The sequence below is a fragment of the Aplidium turbinatum genome, chromosome 2 (genome assembly GCF_918807975.1).
Source record: "Aplidium turbinatum chromosome 2, kaAplTurb1.1, whole genome shotgun sequence".
NCBI lineage: Eukaryota > Metazoa > Chordata > Ascidiacea > Aplousobranchia > Polyclinidae > Aplidium > Aplidium turbinatum.
The window spans coordinates 35,970,448-35,994,756 of record NC_137473.1 but is presented as its reverse complement, the minus strand read 5'-3'; the positions used below and the strand labels follow the sequence as shown (position 1 = coordinate 35,994,756).

At 39.4% G+C, this 24,309-nt stretch overlaps 1 non-coding gene across 1 annotated transcript; it reads right to left on the bottom strand.

Annotated features, from left to right (window-relative positions):
- Nucleotides 1-10,635: 10,635 nt before the first annotated feature.
- Trnad-guc (transfer RNA aspartic acid (anticodon GUC)) lies at nt 10,636-10,707 on the bottom strand. The gene has a single exon. It is a non-coding gene; the product is annotated as a tRNA-Asp (tRNA).
- Nucleotides 10,708-24,309: the final 13,602 nt, after the last annotated feature.

Genomic DNA, 24,309 nt, shown 5'->3' with positions numbered 1-24,309 from the left:
CTCAGCACAACAACTAAAATTTCTACAAATTCAAAACGTTTGATTCATGCAAATTTCAAATCCACAAACACGTTCTTTCAGCGCAAGTAGGTTACATTAAAATTCGTATCCCATTCACATTCATAGCGTATATTGCATTGTAAAGAAGGAACTATTGTTTCGATACAGTTAACTGATGAACGTGGTGTATTACAGTGCGGTCTTCATGAAATATTAATCAGGCAAGTTGTGTCGATGCCACCAGTACAAGAAACTTACAGAAATGTTTTGGCAAGTCCAAGTCGTATTATGCTGCATTTAAACGAGTTACACCCAAACGAACATTTTTCTTCACAAACCAATCATGCATAAAAAAGAGGTAAAAACTAGAAAATACTTTAGTACTGCATTGGAGAATATAAATAAAGCTTTGTTTATTTGCCGTTTGCTTCATTAATTTCCAATTACATCTTAGAGATAAAAACTCGAAATCTTCAATGTATTGATCTGCTTTATATTGATCATTTCAGCTGGAGCTTGATGAGTTTGGAGATAATGATTGACGTTGATGTTGCCAAATTTCACGTAGCCTAGTAAGCAATTCCAATCATTTCAAAACGTTATCGCAGTTGTTAAATTGATACAATTTTACATTCCGAAGGCTTTCATTACTTTCAAGAGCATATGCAAATTTGAAAACTGAACTTTTTCAATTGTCAAGAAGGGCTGCTGTTACCTCAGTCAAATGCCATTAATTTTTATCAAGAAATATTTGGTCATGATGATGCAAATAATGTGAAAATTGACGATTAAATTGTTGTTTTTGGTTTTCTTTACTGTATGTAAAATACCAATATTATAGTGCCTATACTGTAGCGTATACTGTATAGTACTGACTTGCAAGCTAGATATATCATAGCGACTGCCTTTCCTGCTCAATCAAAATAAAATCGTCATGAGGAACGCAACGAATAAAACAAACAAAATTCTGCAGCAATTATAATATGGAAGATGGAGTAACAATTCATAAATTTTCCTTGAAAACATAAATTGCGTATTGTGAAGAAAGGAACGTTCTTTCGGCTATCAGCACAAGGCTGAGAAGTGAGCACTCAATCGGCTGCCGAGAAACATATATTGCGCCTATGTCTACGCAATTTTGATTTAGAAATCAGCAAAGCATATTTCCTTACTTAAATTCCCAACCAATTTAGTACAGTAGAAGGATTGCCCATATATGTAATCTACAATCTAATTATTCTAATAGGCCTACATATTGTTTTTGCTACAATGACTGCAGCGCTGACTGACAATGCTTTAGGCTTACAGGATTGATTTTGCTGAAATTAAACAAATTTACAGAAGCTTACATTGCCAATAACCGAGCACCATTTTATTTTTAGTGCCAATCCAGGATTCAATATATCCAGCAGTCGACACCACAACAGCCTTACAACTGCAATCAACATGAACGATAATAATCGACCCTCGGTACTTGACGCTTGTCTCCAAGCTGACAAGCAAAGCAGAGCACTCTTCACAGCATCAAGTGCTACATATGGAGTACGTAATCACTGAAACAAATGCGATCGAAAAAAACACCCATCAGTTTAAATATCTTGAAGCAATTCAAAAATCTATGTAAAGGTGATTAGGTAGGCTATGTTAAAAAGATGTTAACAGTGAAATTATGCTAACACGTTATCAAAAGCTTGTCGGCTGCATAGCCGAGTGGTGAGAGCCTTGGAACTGAAATTAAAAGGAAGCCCGTTCGACACCGCTCAAGAGCACGCGGCTGTGTCTCTGGAAGGACACTTAAGGCATGCCTGAAGGTGGACACGAAGATTGGCTTCCTTCCCGTCCACTTAATCTAAATCTTCAACCACCAGGTGTGAGCCTGGATACGACAAACAAGCATCAAATTTTAAACACGCGAACAGACGCAGTGAAGCTAATGAAAAAACATGACAAAATCTGCTAAATTTATTCTTTTACTCAGCCGTTGATTTTTGTTCCTCATCCAGCAAGTGTTGCAAGATTGATAGCACGCAGTAGCAAAGCCCCAAATATGCTGTTTTAACAATGACAGCTACACAATCTATCGTGTTCAAAGCGGAGCTCCTGACCTGCGTGATTGGGATGATGAAACACTACCGTAGGAACTTTCCAACATCACAGGGGGCAGGTTTACATGTTATCAATGGCGTCATCAGGTGAGGGGGCAATTTTCCCTCCTCACCCTTGCCCAATTGTAAAATGCAGCCAATGAGACGTTAATTAGGAAGAAATTTGTTTTAGATTAGAATTATTTATCTCATATAACTTAGTTCAGTAGCCTACAGTAGTTTGCCTATTTTAACACGATTCAGTTAAATATATCCATTTTCTTCGATCCAAATAAAAACAATATGGCACAATTGATCACACAGCGGCGTACGCAAGCAAGGGGGTTGGAGGTTAAACTCTCCCTTCCTCTCCTCATTGAACTTGATACTTGAAATTTTTGTATTGTTTTATCATGGCTTTATTGAAAGTGCCAGGAGACACACCAGGGGAGAGCGACGAGGCCAGAAGTGCCAAGCCTCAAAATAACCTACAAGTGCAGGGACTAACTTAGCATGGTAGCTAGGCAAAGTGACTACACGGGGAACTGGTCCAGCAGGGCAGGAAGCGGTGGGCAAGTGAAGGCGAGTAGGCTAGCTGTAAGTAGTAACAAGACAAGGCGTATAAGGCAGAAAGCGACGGGCAAGCTAGTTGCAAGCAACGTGTCGGCTTAGCCTATAGGCCTATCTATCAATCTATGATGGGTAGCCTTGTGACGTTTGGCTTCGATCACCGCAAGCCCGCGCGAGAAACTAAATTAGTCTCGCGCTTGCCTTCAGATGATCTCACATTTTTTGTAAGTTACACGTTTCATTTTTTGACTACGTTGAGCAAAAATTCATCAGTTTTTAGTTTGGTTGAAGTAAAGTTGGTCGTTAGTTTGCTTATCGATAGAGTTTTTGAGAAAAGGAAGAGAATAAACAAAAGGTGCACAATTGTTTCCATATAAGTTATTTTATACAGTCAAAACTTAGAACAAAGAAAAGAAGAAGTAGCCCGTTCGCGCACAGCCTATGTCCTTGAAGATCATGGCTACTCGGTAACGTTAAGGACGTAAGGGGGAAGACTGGTTAATTGTAGTGCGCTGATGAGGAAGTGAGGCACCAGCGAGAATGAATTAAACTGTGAACCCTATCTTAAAGATTATACAAGACCTTACTAACCGTGGCTTATAAAAAGACAACAGGGCATGTCGTGAACAAACGACGCCTACGCATGACCGTGGTCAGACTAAGATATATAGTCCAGTCGTTGAAGGGTTTTACCTTGACTTAATTGGTGTAAAGCTGAAATTTTGCACATTGGTTCTGTTCATTGTGTACAATGACCAAAAAAAAATTCCCGTGAAAATTGTTTGGTGAAAAAAATTTATCCGCTATTTTCGAAAAGCCGCCATTTTTTTCAAAATGGCGGATGTACAAGTACTGAAATATTCAATTTTTATGAAATTGTTGTTAGTGTTGGTGCTCATTTAAATGTAAATTTCATACTGCAATTATTTCACATTGGCAAAGTTTTGATCCACCGTGATTGCCGGAGGAAGTTTACGGATACACGGAAAAGGGTTCAGGGAAAATGCCTGCTAAGAAATTACGATCTGTGACAAGGAAATTCAAGCTTCTGAAGCCTCCAGTATACTGCGTCAAAAAGGTGCTGATGGGATTAATGCTGCCAGTACTAATAGAGGGGACAACACTGTTGCGACAGCTGGTCGATAAGTAGGCTATACATAAACTGTCGTAGGCCTAAACGTTACACCAACCCAATCGACATACAGCTTAAGAATAACAGAGAGGAAAGTGGGTCCTGCGTCACGAGGAAACGAAGTGTTCGAATTCTTAATGGCAATTTCGGCAGTAAGACTCAGTGTTTGTTTTGTGGGACTCGAGTTCTCACGGACAGACCTGGCTTTAGTTTTGTTAAAACAGATGATTTTGCAAGGACTATATTAGAGTGTTGTGAGAGACGTTCTGACGATTGGTCATTCACCGTGAAACGTCGTATTGAATATTACGATGGCGATTTGCATGCTGCACTGTTTATACCATCATTCCTGTAGTGTTAATTTTATATATGGATTTAACGTAACCTTGTAATGCGACAGAGTATTGAGGCAAAACGTCGAAAATCTGGGCGACCGAAGGATGAGGAACAGGACCAAGCATCTCTAAAGATGTGTTCACATCTTGAACAGAATGGTGAAAAACAGTTAATGATATCAGACCTCAGATCTAAAATGAAGGAGTTTTTAGCAATTGATGATTGCCTTCCTTATGGATCAAAATATCTGAAAACCCAATCGATGAATCTATTTATATAACTGAAGGTCAGGGCCTTCATGACATTGTCACTATGAGAGAGAAGACATTCGAATTCCTCCGATCTCATTACCTAAAAACAAGGCATGAGGATGGTGAAGAGTCACAAAAGAGAGAAATAGTTATAACTGCGGCAAGGCTTATCAAAAATGATGTTCCATCTGTTAATGATCACTATCCAAGCACAGACGCACTCAATAATAATAGTAATCGTGTTTTATGCGCGCCCATTGCGATACATAGGCCTAACATACAGTAACACTGCGATCGCAGATGCGATACAACAGACGACAGGAAGCAGCGAAGTGACATATAGTCTTCGAGTCAGCTGCTCCCCTTATTTTGGCTTGCCATTAAGTGTCTTTGCTGAGACACAGCCGCGTGCTCTGGAGCGGTGTCGAACCCACGTCCTTTCGAACGTCGCGCAGACGTTCTCACCACTTGGCTACGCAACCGACGCTCAATCTCGGTCTTGCTCTAATGTAGCCCACTTGCCTGAAACTTTGCGAACACTGTTGGGTTCTTTATTAATTTTGTAGGAAAAGACACAAAGCAAAAGGTTGCAAGTATTGGCCAAGCTGTCGTTCTCACTACTCGACCGACCAGATCGTCAGACCACGAGCAGTGATTGCACCATTGTAAATTGGTCTTGCTGTTCAAGGACATCATTTGTACAGGTCGAGATTTCTTGTTGATACTTTACAGTTTACACGATATGGGATATTGTTCTTCTTACGCAGAAGTCCTGAGGTTTGAAAAGAATGCAGCTGATTGTGTAGCGTCAGAATCCATTGTTCTAGAGAACATAGACCTACGGTACTCGAAAGTACAATGTCATTTGCAGCTGACAATGTTGATCATAATATTATCACCTTGGATGGAAAGGGGGCTTTCCACTGGATGGGAATGATTGCTGCCTAGACACCGGGTCAGAAAGCAAACCGTATGATTCTAAGGCACAGCATATCACAACTCAACATCACAGAGAAGACTAGGATTGAAATCATGCAACTCCGCTTTGCCAATGAAGCGCAGAAGACATCACTGGCTGGTTATGTACCTTTTTCTCAAGATCAAACCATGAGGAATATTGTGAATTGTGTTGTGGCCGAAGATAACGTTAATATAGCCTACATGAACATGAACAAAAAAAAATGATCGACCTATTCGATCAGTAAAACACTTCGGGGTAGCTTAAAGGCTGTGAAGTGATCAATGCCCCAGGGGATGCTGATGTTCCGATTGTGAAGGCTACTGTTGTTAGTGCAGTGTCACACTCGACAACGTTGATTGGAGAAGACACATATCTGTTGGTCCTGCTTCTTCATTACATGCGCCACAAGTAAACAGAGATCTATATTTCCGTTCCGACAAGGAAAATGCTGACAAAGTGTATCATATAAACGAACTGAAAATGGTGATGGGTGAAGAATTATGTTCCCAGTTACTTTTTCTACATGCCTACACTGGATGTGACACAACATCAAGAATCTTTGGTGTGGGTAAGAAAATCTGTCTTTCACAAGCTGGTAAAGAGTGATGCTATTCTGAAAGACTGTGCCAATTACCTCCTTCTTCCAAAGCAGACAGCAGCACCCATTGTGAACAAAGATTGTCAAGCAATGGCTGTGATTTTTGGGGGCACGCGGACGGATTCCCTCTCGTCATCGCACTACAGAGTAAGCTACTATAAGAAAAAAAGTAGTCTCAATTCCCAATCATTTGTGACACCAAAACGCCTACCACCTAGGCTACTGAGTCATCAACAAAATTTCATTGTCTAAGGGTTTACTACCAAATCATGATCTGGCTAGGACAGGAGAGTGATATGGAAACTTGCGGGTGGGGTTGGAAACTGGAAGCAGTGCCGGTCTTAGGGTATTTTGGGCCCTGTGCGGAATATGCTTTACGGGCCCCAATGACAATAATCCAATTTTGGAGCGTAGCTAGGTACTTTAAAAGGGGAAGGGTGGTGGTGGCGGCGTGATCGCCGAAGGCGACAACCAGCGGTGGGGGGTCTGGGGGCCTCCCCCAGAAAATTTTGAAAAATTACTTTGAATTTGGGGCATTCTGAGAGCATGTTCAACAAAAATTTAAGTATGAATATTACTGTAAAATGGTGCTGTCCGGTGGCATAGCAAAAGGATAAGATCATGCTTTCTTTGGCATTTTTCGGAAATAAAGCTATGTCTCTATGTTGAGTTTGGATGCAACCTATTTCGTCCCCTGAAAAATTCGTACCCTGAAATCGTGTAACAAAATTAAATTTCGACCTATTTCGTCTCCTGAAAAGATCGAGAAATTTTGAAATGTTTGCGGCAACTCCGGCTATGTCGTTTTTTTTTTCCCGATCTTTTCAGGGTACAAAATGTTCAGGTGACGAAATAAGTTGAATTCGTTGAGTCTCTATGTTTCCTTGTTGCTAATTCCTTTGTTGAATTTACTTGTTGAATTTTTTCATTGAAAATGACAAAATTACTGCATTTTCTGAGTAAATTGCGGCCCCCCTAATTTGCGGGCCCTGTGCGATCGCACGGTTTGCACATCCCAAAGACCGGCACTGCTGGAAAGCAGTCAGTTTGTGACAACGGAGTCGGACATGAATGCGGACCCAGATTCCACTGCAACTGCACAACTGCCTGTAGCACTGCCAGGTGTAGGCAGAATAATCTATCCTGTACCTCAGCATGTGGACAGTGCAACTTGATGCCTGTGACAATACGTACAATCAGTCATTACTGGATGAAGGTGATGACCAGGACTTATTATAATATTAAGCAACTGAATGTAAATAACTTAATAAGTGGTCTGCGATTCTTGTACTGTCAGTCTTTCACTGTTGGTTTTGTTTCATATAAGTCTTTCCATTAAACTAATCAGTTAATTTCATTTTGAATTGTTTTAATGAATTCCTTACCACCTTAAACCTAGGGATAGACGCCAGAATTAGAGCTCTAGCATGAATATTAAGTGAATTATTGTCATTATACTGTTTTGGCGGCCATCTTGAAAATGATAAATTTCCGGTGCTCTGATTCTCCTAAATTTTTAATATATTATTCTTTATGATAAATACTAGAAAAAACCGTTGGAAAACCTTTTGTAAGAATTTTTTGAGGTCAAACCATATGTTGACCTGACTAAGTGAACAAATTTATCGTTTTTGGAACTATTATACATTAGCGTATAGGCTACATAATATTTTGTTAATGTCACTTCGTTTAAAGTCAAATATAGCTGTAATTGAGTACCTACTTGCTAATGAATTGTGACAATGATAATATCATGTTTTAAAGAAGCCGTAGTAGCCTATGATAATACTTCGGAAAAATATTCAAATTTTGTTTATCCGCCAATTTCAGAAAAAAAATGGCGGATTTTCAAAAAAGGCGGATAACATTTTTTCACCAAAAGATTTTCATGGGGATTTTTTTTTGGTCAACGTACATAATCAACAGAAACAATGTGCAAAGTTTCAGCTTTACACCAATTAAGTCAAGGTTCGGCCCTTTTTTTTCGCTTTAACAACTGGACTAATAGGCCTAACGAGATACTACGTGATGCATCTCGGGATCTAAGGTGGAATTAGGGTTGCCAGATTTTTTTCCTCAAAATAGTGAACATTTTGAAAGCGCGCGACCGCATCCTCAAAGTTCTCAAAGCAGTGGCGGGGGGTCTGGGGGGCCTCCCCCAGAAAATTTTGAAAAATTACTTTGAATTTGTTGCATTCTGAGAGCATTTTCAACAAAAATGTGGATATAAATATTCCTGTAAAATGGTGCTGTCCGGTGGCATAGCAAAAGGATAAGATCATGTTTTCTTGGGCATTTTTCGGTAATAGAGCTATGTCTCTATGTTTTCTTGTTGCTAATTCCTGGCTGAGATATTTGAATGTTTGGTATTAGTAAAACTCGCTCTTTTAATGCAGTTTCGTTTAAAATTAGGCAAACTTTGTTTTAAAGACATAGAGACTGAAAGCATCATTCTCAATATAGTGACGTCACACGCGTGCCAAAGGGGGTTGTAACCCCCAAAACCCCCTTCTTGGCTACGCCACTGTCTCAAACACATGCCAAAGCCCAAAATACGCGTAATTGCACCCTCTAACGCATGCCACACGCCTAAATGAGTGCACCACGCCCAAATATGCAAAGAATTATTGCATAGATAATATGCAAAATTTGTTGCAATGCAATATGTGATGTTGTCTGACACAACAATTTGGTTCATAAGTGATACCACAGATGAAAATTAATAAAATTTTACTTTCTTGATCTTCTTAAGCAAGTATAGTGGTCTACTTATCACAGGTTGAATCCTCAATTGCCAAGGTATCAGGGATCAGTAACTGATCCCTGTTATCTTGGCAACTGAGGTTTTAGCTTTCGAGATATGAAATAGGGATCGTGTCAAAACAAAACTAGGTCAGAAAGTGAGGCAGACTCCGACTCAGCTCAGCAGCAGCCTAGAGCAGTTAGCTACAGCTAAAAGGTATGTTAAAGAATACACACAATTCACTTTTAACAGAATAAACAGCTAAACGGTTTCGCTAAGTGGCGTAGCCTGGAATTTTGAAAGGGGGGGGGGTTGACGGCAGTCGGGCGAAGCCCAATGGCTCCAATTTCCGGGCGAAGCCCAATGGCGTCTTCGCCAAAGGCGACACCGAGCGGCGGGGGGTCTGGAGACCTTCCCCAGAAAATATTGAAAAATTACTTTGAATTTGGTGCATTCTGAGAGCATTTTCAACAAAAAATATGGGGTAGGCTATAAATATTCCTGTAAAATGGTGCTGTCCGGTGGCATATCAAAAGGATAAGATCTCGTTTTCTTGGGCATTTTTTGGTAATAAAGCTAAGTCTTTATGTTTTCTTGTTGCTAATTCCCAGCTGAGATATTTGAATGTTTGGTATTGGCAAAACTCGCTCTTTTAATGCAGTTTTGTTTAAAATTAGGCAAAATTTGTTTTGAGGCATAGAGACTAAAAGCATCATTCTCTATATCATGACGTCACATGCGTGACAAAAGGGGGGGGGGTGTGTAACTCCCAACCCCCTTGGCTACGCCACTGGTTTCGCTCATCTGTCCATATGTTACCCATAACACTGAAAATTCTCTCAGCATTGGCATTAGATACAGGGATAGACATTGCATACTGGACAAATTTTAACAATTTAGGTGCAGTTTCTTTCTGAAAGAAGTTAGTCCACTTTTCCAGCGATGATCTTAACTTATTAGCCACATCACACATGATTGAGTAGCTGGCCTACACAGTCTATAAACAAACAGTTAAATGGCCAAACTTCTAGGCTGTTAGTTGCTTAGGCTAGTGGCTTTCAGTTTGTCAGCTACCTAGGCTGTACAATGTACACTCCACTGTTGGACTTCGTGCTGGCCAAGCCTGGCTTTGGCGAAATTACACTGGGGTAGCATATTAAGGGTTTTTCTTCAAAGCATCAGACTCATGTGCTTTTACTCTCTAAGCAGCAGAAGTGTATAGTCACTGGTTAATCCATGGCTATTGGCTAAAATATATTGACAGAATTGCAAAATAGTTTACAGTGAACATTTTCTTAAAATAGTGATTTGTTCACTAAAATAGTGAACATCTGGCAACCCTAGGTGGAATGCGCAGACTTGGGTTTTATTGGGGTTGGCACGCAGGTGGCTGTCCGTGTGTCCGTGTCAGGCGCGAATCTAAGAGTTTTTTTCGGGGGGGGCCAGAAAATTTGAAAATCTGTTAAAAAGAAAGAAAAAACTAAACAGATATTAACAATGATACTACGACATATACGATATGCTAGAAAATAGACATTAAAACAACCATTTTCATCAATTGTGATGCCGAGGGACTAATATCAGCTGTTTAGAAGCATATCAAACCATTTGATGCAGAAACATACAATTTTTCACAAAATTTCGGGGGGGGCCCGGGCCCCCTGGCCCCCCCCCATAAATCCGCGCCTGGTCCGTGTTATTATTGAAAGGCGGAACTTCGTATTCTTCTGTTGGCTAGGCCTACATTATTTTCTTTTGTAGGCTGTAGCCTACTTTCAAATGACAAAATCATCATTAGGTAACTGCTAGTCTGCTATACTGGGTAGGCTTCGGTCGGTGGCAATTGACTAATAAACCTTATGGTCGTCTTGTTGCCTTGTCAATGCTTCAGAAAAATAAACCGTTGATTGATAAGGCTGCACATTGCACAAGTGTCAAAAAAAATTAACGTATAAAAAAGCTCCCCGTCGGGGAATCGAACCCCGGTCTCCCGCGTGACAGGCGGGGATACTCACCACTATACTAACGAGGACCACGTGTACCACAGTATGATTGTACAAATACAAATCCTCAGTATGCAACGCGAAATAGAGGGAAACCGCATGTCGTATCAACATAATTAAGCCGCAATTTTTTTCGAATAAGTGCAAAATACTTTTGTCTAGAGTAGCTTGAAAAATGTCATTATTGAAACTGCAGGACAATATGATTTTGTCAAAATTTAAACAGTAAGTGAATTGAAAACAATTTAACTGTAACACAGTTTGTTTGTGAAATTGTGAATGTTCATTTTCCAACATTCTTCAATAATTTTCAAATTCATTTCGTTATAAAATCGTGTGAAAGAGACCAAATGTTTGTACGGTACCGTAACCGTACTAAAGAGTCTACACGCACTGAATAGGCTTTTGTGGATTTATCAGTGGGAACTTTCAGTTTCGTTTTTATTTCTCACCATCACAGCAAAAAACAACACATGCCAAACATAGCAGCCCAGTGGCGCCGCCAGACCTTCAACAATGGGGGGGCAAAATATTGACAGTGCAAGAGAGTAGCGTAGTCAGGAATTGTTAAAGGGGGGTGTTGACGGCCGGCGGGCGAAGGCCACACTTAGCGGCGGGGGGTCTGGGGGGCCTCCCCCAGAAATGTTTGAAAAATTACTTTCAGTTTGGTGCATTCTGAGAGCATTTCCAACAAAATTGTGGGTATGAATATTCCTGTAAAATGGTGCTGTCCAGTGGCATAGCGAAAGGATAAGATCATGTTTATTTCGGCATTTTTCGGAAATAAAGCTAAGTCTCTATGTTTTCTTGTTGCTAATTCCAGGGTGAGATATTGAGATGTTTGGTATTGGTAAAACTTGCTCTTTTAATGCAGTTTCGTTTAAAATTAGGCAAACTTTGTTTTAGAGACATAGGTTGATTGCTTTTTTTTGCGAGATTATTACAGTTTTATTATTTATCAGTTTTCTCCTTGGTTGATCCATGGCCACCTAAAGATCTCCAGGTGGCCACGGTTGATCCAAAAAGCGATCTTTTTCCGGTAAGTCACTAACTTTTATGCTTTAAAGTCAATCCAAAGTTTAGAAAATTTAACGTCATAAACGTCATACATCTTGATGGGTGTCAAACAAAAAGCTTTGAGAGAATGAAGTTACTTTATTTCTGATATATTCAAGTTTTGTATAACGAATAGCTGTTTAGACGTTAATCTAGATCGAACAAGCGATCTCATCAGTCACAGATGGCTTGCATCCTTACACAGTTTGACGTGAAATTACATCATAGGCTAAAGCTTTTCTTGCAAACAATGTACGGTATTTGCAGTGTTAACATCCGTAAATTCAATTTGAAAGATTGAAACCCCCAAACCCCCCTCCCTTGGCTACCCCACTGGTGCAAGACAGTGATATATTATTTAATTTCTCTTGTTTTCTACTGCTATTGTCTACTGCAATATAGCCTACCAAAAGTCCCACATTTTTGACATGTCTGATCTGTTGAAAAAAATAAAATTCAAAATAAATCACAGTTTGATTCCGTATGGGACTTGCAGCTGCCATAGCTAGCGAAATTCTGCGTAGCTTTTTTCCAGATTGAAAAACCTCTTTTTACAAATCCCTTTCTGATTATCCAACAGTCTGTTAGTTAAATATGCCTCATGATTTTGACTAGTCTGTTAGTTGACAGAGAAATTATCAAATAACTTACTGTACTGAAACGCTGTGAAAACGTTTTTCCATGCCTGGAAAATACAGATGTCAAAACATAGTTGATATATCAAACGCAGGGGCGGTTACATGCGTATTGCGTAGCCTATAACATTGTGAGAATTGAGGCTAATAAAAGTTAATGGAATAAATATACTGTGACGGCCACCGGGCGTAGTTCAACTGCAATAAATACTCAGCCGGTGTTAAATGATTTTTTATTCTTAATATTTCTTTTTCCTATCCACGAAGATTTCATCAGGAAAATGCACAATATCAAATGATAAGTTTAAAACAGTGAAAAGCAACGTGGTCCAGGTGGACCACAAGGGGTCCACAGAGAATTTTCGGTGGTCCACGGATAAAATAATTATTTAAAATAATAATCTACAGATTTACGAAATTGTAGCCTACAATCTTTCATCATATCCTTTCCAACAACATGGCTAGTTGAGGCTGGATTTTCTGTTATTAATGACATTCTTTGTAAAAAAAGAAACCCCCAAGATATTAATAAGCGGGATACAGTAAGATTAAGATTGAATCAAACTTTTACTTGTAATTATGATTTAATGTGTGACAGAACAAGGCAGTCACTGACGTAAAATTTTATGATATTTGGTCAATTGTTACTTATAAATATTTGGTTAAATTTATTGCTGTTGTTTTTTTAAACTTAAGCCACAATTATAAATCTGATATAAGTTACAAAAATGGCTATGGTCCACAGAGATTTCTAAAAAATTTTACACAGTCACAAAAAGGTTGCTCATCACTGGTTTAAAACACAACATTAGAGAACAATTTTTATATTTCTTATTAAGATGCCAAAAATTCAGTATGACGGAACAATACAGTTAAAGTCAACATGTTTCTACGTTTATTAGACGTAAAAACAATCTTCACTGAAAGAAAAAATAATCAATTGAAACGCCAACCCCATAAAGCTAAATCTGCTGATGTTATATCGATTCAATGCCCTACAACGTTAAAAATGCACAAACTTGCTCGCGGGGACGCAAGTCTTCCAATTTAAAGGCAATAAGCAACGCAATATCCTCAGAAACAAAAGAATGAGAAAAGAATTTTATTACAAGTGAAACGTATTTTAACGTCTAATAAACGTAGGTACATATTGACTTTAGTTTGATTATTTCGTCATACTGCATTTTTTTGCATCTTAATACGTATATAATATAATTTTTCGCTCATTTTGTGTTTTAAACTTTATCGTCATTATATTGCGCATGAAATCTTCGTGGATAGGATAAAGAAACATTAAGAATAAAAAATCATTTAACACCGGTGGAGCATAATTGCAGTTTAATAGAATAAACTTTAACTAATATTAACAGGACTATAACATACCAAGCTGTTGAAAACTCGACAGGGAAAGCAAAATGTGGCATCCTTAACTTATAAATACTCCAGCCAGAGATAGTCATCAAACCATTGGTTACTTACTGTATTACTTTAGTAGACTTCGTTGAGTTAAATCTACATTATATCCTTGAAACATTGAATGACCCACTGCTGTATGCACTGCCACCACTCAAGAACCAAGCAAGAGCCAATCTGCTGAACAGCCGGTAACAACATTGTTACGTGACAGGCAGCAGGAGAAGTACGTTAATAGAACCACAAAATCGTAATAATAACAGCAGCAAGAAGAGCAAGTTTAAAATAAAAGAGAAAGTTTTTACCCCCCCCCCTCCTCCCACTCCTTGCAACTTGAGTTGACTTCAGGTTGAGATCCAAATATTAAAAAAATAATAACAATATGTAATAATATAAAAAAAATGATGCCCAAAACATTGGGGGGCAGCTGCCCCGCCTGCCCCCCTCTGCCGGCGCCACTGTAGCAGCCTAGAGGCAGGGGAGGATCCAGGTATTAACGTTAGGGTGGGCGATGTCATTGACATTCAGGCAAGTGATCAGCCAGGCACAAACAACGACGGGGGCTTCCCTAGAAAATTTGGGTTGAATTTGATGCGTTGAATTTAGGTTGAATCTGATGCATTTCGAACACAAATTATGAGAAATTCTATAACTTAAAAAACCCTCAACAATGCTGTTGTTTAACAAAGGGAAGGATGAAGAGCTGATATGCCCTTGCCATCTCAAGTTGAAGCCTGAACAACCTAGCCGCATTTATAGTTGAGACTGAAAGTTTCACTCTTGATTGTTTCACGGCAATTTAAAAATTGACCACGGAAAGATAATAACAGGTAATTTTGTCTTCGTAATGTCACAGCATAACTTAATATTGATACAGACATTGAGGTTGTTACAGACGAGACTTACTGTATAACTTCGAAGTTTTATTCCTCTGACAAGTTTTGAATTGCTAGAAAGAGCAATGAGGAAAAGTCAAAACACTGGGTCATGCTTCACCCCCCCGTAGAATTCCACTAGCCTATAGGCTATAATGTTCCGGCGGGTCAATTGCCCTTTTGATTATATTGTGATGAAATTTGTAACTTGGCTGGCTGAATTAAGCAACGTTGAATTTGCGTTCTTTCACTGTTCTATGTGACGTGGCTCGCCTGATGGTCAAGACGTTTAATCTCTGATTGTCGCCTTTGCCGCGTGCCGGGAGTGTAGTTTCTGGAGACTTTTTGCCATTGTGTTGGTTTTCATTTCATTATCGAAATAGAACAGCTCAGTGGCCGAGTGGTTTCGCCTTCGGCTCTGGTGCTGGTAGATCTGAGATCGATTCCAGGTCGGGTCAAACCGAAGACTTTAAAAACGGTACCGATTGTGTTCTATCCTGCATAGCGCAGTGAGAATGAGTTGGGTAATAATGTGATAACATCGTAAACCTGATACAAATTACAAATGAGCCCTGTCGCTAAAAGACCTTAGCTGTTGTAGAGCGACATTAAATAAAACCATAACATTATTATTATTATTATTATCGAAATAGCAAGCTAGAGGAATGCCAATGTGTACCACGGATTTAAGTTATCGTTGTTAAAGCCATTATAAGTTTATACAAAATCAGGTTTTTATCTCAACTCACTAACTCAATAAATAAATCAAGAAACAATTGCAATTATAATTGAGGCAGACCGAGGAGGGATTGTAGGTAGGCAGTGAGCACCTATACTCTTGTAACCAGCTAGGTAGGCAGTAGGCTATCTATTGTAAATTTTTATTTTGGACAAGCAAAACACTACAAATTGTACAATAAAACTATAGAATGGCAGTTAAACATAGTGAAATCACGATCAAAGGATAGGCTATAGTAGCCTATTCTTTAAAACGTGTCATGCACGGTTCGTGTCTGCACCAGACGCACGTGTCTGCACCAGACAAAGAAAGAAACTACAATAACAGAAGCAACTATTTCTGTGTACTTCACAAATAAAACGAAAATAAAAAGGCTGCTTTGCCGGTACGGGTAATACTAACAGTCTAACAAATGTCGTACCTTTGACTACAACACAAAGTCAAGTTTGCGGCTTCTACTGTTGGCAAATCGATTTATCAAGGAGTCTGTGTCAATTAAAATGTCCCGATGCTGGTATAGTAAGGTCAATCTATTCAGTCTTTCCTCGCCGATGTTGTTCCTCAGCCAGGTTTTCAACGACCGAAGAGATGAAAAACTTCTTTCGGCTGATGCTACGCTGACTGGCTTGGTTAATAGGCCTAGTATTTTCAGAAGAGAGTGTGTACGATTGTGTACACATCTTCACCACACTGTTGTAAAGCTTCTTCCGCAGTCATCGGTAAGACTGCAGCAGCCGCCGGAACAGTTATATTTGCCCACTTCTCCTTCCATAGTTGGATCTCTGAACATAGAGCAGATTCCACACTATATATATATGACGTAACAAGCCGTTTTAGGCATTGCAAATGACTTTTGTCAATGTTATCGGGTCGATACTTGAGCAATTTCGTGGTATCAACAAAGATGTACGTATAGCCTACGCCGCAAATTCTACGCCGCATACTTGCGGCGTAGACTTTTTGTTTGCGCTAACGCTTGCGGCCACATTTTTTTGGATAGTTTGCGCTTGAGGCTGCGCCGTAAACTTTTCGCGGTTTTTTAGCGCATAGCGTCAAAGCATACTTTTTAATGTATTTTTTTCTCTACAACACGCCAATACCTTCCAGCGCTGCAGGTGAAAGAATGTTTTCAATGGGCAAAGACATATTGGAACCAAAACACAGCAAAATGTCAGATGAACACTTTCAGATGCTTGTGTTTCTTCGTGGAAATTCAAAATAAAACTTGTTTGTTTCGAGTGATTTATACCGTGTGAATGTTTGGCACCAAGCAAACAAAATTAGTTTACACTAGTGTATGCGCTGACGTTGACGCCGCCAACTTTTTTTACAAGTTGCGTTGACGCATACGGCATATGTTTTTTCGAACGTTTGCGTTTACGCTGACGGCGTCAATATTTTTTGTATGCGCGTACATAATACTCGAAAAACTTCTCTCTGTTAATCTCGGTAACCGGCCCTGCGTCAAGAGTCACTACAAGTAGGCTATGCGAAACTACCAGGAATAGCCAATCAATAAGGCTTTGTCAGTCGAGAATAAAGATTCAAAACCAACCAACCCAACCATTTTCTCTGAGACACTTCTTCAGACTACTAGCGTTGTACAGAAATTCAAACAACTTGTACCACTCCACGAGTTGGTCAAAGCGCAAAGAAACCGAAGACATGGCCTGATCAGGGATATGGGCCTGATGAGTGAGAACAAGAAAAAATTGTGATTTAAATTTTTCTTCAGCAGAAAGACGACCCGAATCATCAGCACATTCGTAACCAAACATTCTCTTCCTACGTCGTACCGTGTTTTTTGAAAACACCAGCTCAATACCAATAAGCTCTGCTATTTCGCGTACGTTTGTGACCACGTGGTTGGCCTATATCCTGTACTTCGATAGTCTTTCAAAAACTTCGGCGGCTGGGGGCCCTCATTCCTTACGAGGCCCCCTCCGATCGGAGGGCGGTTGCTACGCCTCTGCCTATGCCACAACACCAATAACTTGCAATAAGCAACCTAAGCAGAACTTCTTCACAGAGAGTTTTGAAATTATCTGGGTGCTTCCCTGGCCTGAAGCTTCAAAAAACTTCCTAGTCTATTCAATTAGGTTGTTCCTCTGTTCGATACGATGGCTCAGTTGATTAGACGCCAGACTTTGTGTACAAAGAAACCGCCAAGTTGAAGCCGGTTCGACTCTCGGGATGTGCGCTTGAGCAACACATTTTATGGACAGTTTTCCATTTTTGCGGCACCGAGTGGAAGGAATAATTCACAGACAATAACATTTCAACAACAGGCGGAAAAGTGACTTTGCTATCTTAGCCTTCTTTTTCAGTCTGAGGATAAATATTTCCACAATTAGCCTAATCAATATGTGAAGGTTGTTGTAACCTTGTAGAAATCCCATTGGTGAAAGCAAGTGAATTTTCAACTCTCTTATAATTTGTCACTCCATTTAGCCTATAGGGCCTACTGATATTGATAATTCTTATTCCGGCATCAATCAGACATCTACGAAACGCTTTGCAGTCTGACTTGGAAGTAGGTAGGTTACATGTCGAGTGCGCAGTGTTGGGCGCGATAACTCATTTTTCAGTTAAGCGATAACGATAATCGATAAACGAAAAATGCCTAAAGCGATAACGATAAACGATAAATCAAAAAAAAGTTAAGCGATAACGATAAATTATCGCCGATAACGTCCGATAACGATAAAAAAAAATTTCTTGATTAGCGCTGCCTTACCCCATGCAGCACGAACTGTTTTCATCAACATGACGAAAAATCGAACATAATGTACTGTAAAGGGACAAAACTTTTTGTAAGTTATGCATGAATAGAATAGTAACAGCGGCAGTAGGTATCGAATCTTCAACCTCTTGATCCAGAATCAAACCACTGAGGTAATCGCCGTGCTTATAATTATACCTTCAGATACCAGTTGGATGCTTTTATCAATTGAGTTACACTGCCGCTTACTTGCAGTAGGCAAAATAATTAAATCAAATGAAAATACCATAAACAATTCCAAACTTTGTATTTTGCTTTCTACGGGCTGTTTACAGCAAAGTCAGCAATAATTGAAAAAATTCCAAAAAATGCAAAATGCTTGAAAATTTATCGGTAATCTTAAGCGTTAGTGGTAGTAAAAATGTGCATAGGCCTACTGTGAAATCCATCAAGCTTGTCAAATTAGTCGTGTTTGTTCAAGAACAATAACATAATTATCGTAACTTACTGATAATTTCAGATAAATTTTTCTGTTTTCTTTGGAACACCATCATTAAAGCAATGGCAGAATGCTGAGGTGTTGAGATAAGAGTTACAATATAGGCACTGTATTAGGCTATTAATGGGAATAAAAATATTTGTTTGAGCGTTGGCTATATCGCATAGGTAAATCGTCGTCGTATCCAGGCTCACGCCCGGTGGTTGAAGATTTAGATTAAGTGGACGGGAAGGCAAGGAAGCCAATCTTCATGTCCACTTTCAGGCATGCCTTTAAGTGCCCTGCGAAAGACAGTGTCCTGCCCTTTCGATTGCCGTTCCAGCGCTCTCACCACTCGGCTATGCAGCATAGGTAAATGAGAAAGGTTATACTGTATTTAGCATAATTTTACCACGCAACTCGATGCGCCTATTGTCATGCAAAAACTACTACAAGATGCAAAAAGTGTGATGTCGGTCTGCATGTCAAATGCTTCAAGCAATATCATATTCTGCAATGACTTGTTTCAGTGATGGTGGCGCGAAAGACCATGTTTCCGATGTAAAAGCGGCCTCGTATTGCGACACTTTCATAAACCACTTGCGAATTTCTTTCGCTTCGCTTCAAAGGAATCTGTACCGCCTGTGCGCTTACATTTTAATTGCAAAATTCACTCGCGATTGCCGATTGCAGCAAAACAACAAGAGACTTGTTGCATGCATTTCATTGCATTGCAATTTGCAACTCTAAAAATTATTGTGTTGTCAGGGCCGTCGCTGCAGGGGGCGTGCCCCTCCCATGACAACGACCTGTGCACACACACTTCAGGCACTGAAAAAGAACTGGTTTTAATTTTAGTTTCATGAACTAGGTGGCTAGTAAAAATATTACTTTTCATGTTCTTTCCACTTGTGTACGTTGATCCGAAATAAAATTTATCGGCGATTAATTATCGGCGATAATCAAATATTGCCTTTGGCGATAACGATAACTGAAAAAATAATTAAGCGATAACGATAAGCGATAAAAATTTATCGCCGATAATTATCGCCGATAAATTATCGCCGATAATGCCCATCACTGCGAGTGCGCTAAAACTTGAGAAATACAAAAATGTAAAAGGGGCAGGTTACTGACATGCAGGGGTGGCTCGCTAGTGTTTGTTGCACTTGCAGCAATCTCATAAAACTTTTCACAAAAAGTTTCTCAAATATCTTGCCGTTCTTCTGCCAAAAATGTATTTTATGTACTCTGTTCACAGAATTGCTGACTGTTATAAGTGTAAATTATAACTGGAAAATCTGCGTGCTGTGAAATATTTTGCGCAAGGTTACAGCAAAAGAGACACTCGATTGTGACGTCGTAGAGCCGTAAGTTTTCTTGAATTGCCAATACAAACGAATAGGATAACGATGTGTTAATTGTTTTAAAATAACTTACCACACGAGCAGAACGGGGAGTGTTGAGAAAAAAGGCAGTGTAAAAAGTCGATGAGTGCCTGGCGTCGTGGTAACGTCAAAAACAACTTACGGCGCGCAATAGCGACGCCAGTGTGAATCCGCCTTTACGTTGTAAAATTACGCATTGTTTAGTGTTACGCAATAAACCAATTAGTACAAGTTTATATTTTCACCGATTAATATTTTACAAATACGCTTTAATACGGTACCGGTAGTCTTAGTTACAAAAGAACTGAAATAGGGAGGAGGTAGAAAAACAGATAACTTACTTTTTAGGATAGCTCTAACTTACTTCCCATCCTTGGAAAAAATACTGCATGAATTTAATATGTCATGCAATAAGCAACGTATCTACATCTAGAATGTAAAGTGACATAGGCAACGGGAGAATTTTTTGTGGAAAAGGTAATGAAAAAAGAAAAGCGTTTTATCCTTTATCATACAGGAACGTGTTATTTACATATGTTTGTAGACCGTCCCCTTCAAAATAGTAGCCTACACATTTGCGAAACTCTTAAATGAGCTAAGTTTTACTTCAACTTTTATCACATTTTAGAGCTAAAATATGCTTAGAATGGACCAAATCAAATGTAATTTTTCTGAGAGAGATGCCCCCCTGTTGTATTCGCCTTCGACAGCACCCCCATTTCTAGGACTCACCAGCCGCCACTGCTGACGTTGTTTTTGTATTATCCTGTTAACCAAAAAAACTAAGCAGATACGACATACCTGAGATGCTATTATTAACCGGGTATCCGATATCCGGTTTATCCAAGTGCTGTCAAAGCGTTTTCCAAGCAATAGCATGAATATTCACAAAAATAGTAGGCTAGTAGTCTTTTTCTATCCCAGGCTTGCAGTCAACCAGGATGTTGAATAAAACCAACTAAGTTATTTGTGATTACAATTTAAAGAGGCTTCCCTTACTTTAGCGTTGCGCAATGATATTAGAACAGATTAAAACGACCTTTTTATGTTGACTTTACACACAAAATTGCATTCAAAATGGTATCACGTAAGAACAAAGAATTTGCGTCGAAATCGGGCTATAGGGTTAGCTTACTTACTTCGAAATTGTTTTATGCTGTACACTCGTAAGTTTACATAGTAATTGACAACTTTTTCGATATTTTTGGTTATATTTCGCGTTCACAACGAAACGAAATCGCCTTTTCGCGAATTTTGTGTCAAAAAACGAACCGTTTAATCTGAATTTTGAAACCTAATCTTTCCATAAGAATTTTCTGCCTAACTTCTGCCATTGCATTAGACTTACACCACCAACAGGTTATAGCTACCCAAATGTTGGGGGAGGTAAGATGTTGGCCCGAAGTTGCAAACGTCATGTTGATTTAACGTCTTCAGATGCCAAATCAATGTAAAAGAGATGGATTTTTCTAACTGGGATAAAACAATACGAGCTATCTGAGTAAATGCATTGCTCTTTCTGTCCGTAACTCACTGGTAGCCTATGAATAGCCTATACCGTACTGTTGAATGGCACAAGAACGTATTATTGCACAATTGCACATACAACAATCTGAAACACGTATCATCGGTAACAATAAGCACTCAATATGGAATAATGGCGATAATTTTGCACCATACTGGTATGTACAGATAAAACTAGATCGATTACCACATTTTGTCATTAAGCTGACAAGTATTTTCGATGAAATTTCGGATTGGTAGAGAACGTTAATCTAAATTCTATAGTTCAAACATTGAAAGGAAAGTCTCAAATTTAACTAAAATGACTCAAGGTTTCCAAGCCTTAAAGCAGCCGGCGGCCATGGCCGCTAAGTAGTGCTTGAATGACCGCCGGTGCTACCTTCTCAGTCGGCCAAGTTTGGCCGCCGGTTTCTTCTAGCCAATTATTAAATTTTGCAATAGAATGAGCGACGAGCGTGGATTAACTGTCGAAAATATGTAGTATCAAAGAGTGACGCAGAATTAGGTCAACGCGTTATAATCACCACTGTTGTATTGTGCAGGAACATTTGCTATTGTATATACGGAATATATCCAGCTGCGATCACCAGCTGTGGGCTACGCGCGCATTCATCCATTGTGCGCGAGTAATAGCGTTACTTACCGTGATGCGAAACAGCAAGTCCCAGGTTTGCGATTTTTTGCATGATTATAGAGCAGTACTAAACGAACATAACTGAACAAAAACAAGAAAAATTTTCCGCTTATTACTTGATCTAGAATAAAGTTAAAAAAAAAAACTTTCGCTCATTTGCCTGTTTGAATAGGTAGCCACTTTAACAAGTCGAAATTCTGCCACTGAAATTGATTAGAATGAAACCGCCAACCAATCACAAGCCACGGTTTAAGTGACGTAAAAAATGGCGAAAAGAAGATGATAGAAAGCAAATTAAGTGATGGATTTTTTGTCAGCTGGTTGGCTTAGGGGTTAGGGCTAGAAAGTAGTCATTTCATTGACGCGGGTTCGATTCCCACTACAGCTATTGCTCTTTTTCTTCTGTAATTACCAAATAAATTTCAAAACAAGCATTAACTCTCTGGATGAGTGCGAGAAGGATCACAATTGGACGGTAGCCTCTCATAACATGTTCTGATTGGTTGGCGGTTGCATTCTAATCAATTTCAATGGCAGAATTTCGACTTGTTAAAGTGGCTACCGTTTGAATAAGTCTTGTTTGTAATTCCCGACGTTTATTTTAACAAAGTGTTAATCCGAAGTGATAATTTACATCGGCTGGCAATATTGTCGTTTTTATGTCGATGCAATGTTGTCGGACATTGATTCGTAGTTAAAAAGAAGAACTAGGTTAATTGACATCCGAGGAGAAAACACGTGTCTTCATAGTTGAGAAATGTTCCCACTGTAGGTTAGTGACTTCACACCCTCAATGGTGACATCATAACGGTATAAATGGTCAGATTTCATGAAAGGCGGTATCCGGTAATGCAGTTGAAACAATTTACTGAGCAGCTGAAACAATTTAGTGTCGTTAGATGGTCCCGCAATACCGGATTATAATCCGGATAAAGGAGTTATTGCGTGGTACAACGATTCTATTGCAGGACGTCGCCCAGACTTCAACTACGCTAAGTGATCATTTTAGCATTGTTGCAAGTTTAATTCTATTTACTTTTGCTATCGTTATTTGTGCTTTGGCCTCCAAGCGCGCAGATTTGGCCGCCGAGAAGGAGCTCCCGGTAGGCCACGATGGCTGCCGGAAAAAAATACGAGTTTTAAGGCCTGGTTTTTGTAACATGAACTTACCGGCCAGAAACGTTAGTGCTTTCTTACATTAATTCAACGTTTGCATACGTTGAATCAATGGAAAAATGCGGATTTTGCTGTCTGAGGAATTGCTGGATGAAGAGATCTAACCTGACGATCCTACTTGTATCGTCCGGTCGTGAAAACAAGCAAAACAGACACGCTCTTTAACTATGGGTCATAGTCACGACCCAAAGTTGGGTCGCTGACTAACCCCAAGAAATGGTCGTATGGGTCCAAGAGAGTGTTTTAGTTTCAATAACAATCATAATAAAACTCTTCTTTGTTGTGTCCATACATTTAGTTCGAATTTAAGACTTTGGAAAAAGTGAACCGAACCACGTGATTGCTGCCACTCCTGAAGAAGTAGCCTAGTTAGTAGTTATGCTGTTAATGCGGGCTTGTTATGAATAGTGTTTGGGATTTAACTTCACAAAGTCTAACCATCTTCTATCAAAGTATTGACTGAAATAAATCGTACAGGGTTTACGATGGATCTGCAACATCAGACGAAAAGAGATCCAATACACCAGCTTAGATATACTACTTGCCAGGCTGTGCCAGTTCCTTGCATAAATAAACCTGGAAGTCCCAGAAAAACGTTGAGGAAGCGGTGGACGAACCTTAGCCTCTGGACCGTGCTGAGTGGAAGCTGAGGATGAATTTTGTCAGGCCCCGTCTTACCCCGACATTCGGGAAGTGAGACGGTAAAACAGGAATAAGGTTGCGGGGCACATTTAAAACCAAAAAATGGGTCACGACAAAATTTGACACCCTTGACGTAATTCCATTCGACTTAAAATCAACTATACGATTGTTTGACTTGTTGAGGGGATGGTTGGGTGAGATAAAAAGGCGGGAAACTTGAAATGTAAGAAAATTGAAGAGAAATTTAAGAAAACATAAAAAACAACTTTAATGGTCTTAAAACAAATAGTAAATATTTATATGATACAAACAAGCTTTCTTTAACAAGACTTAAAGTCTGAAAAGGTTA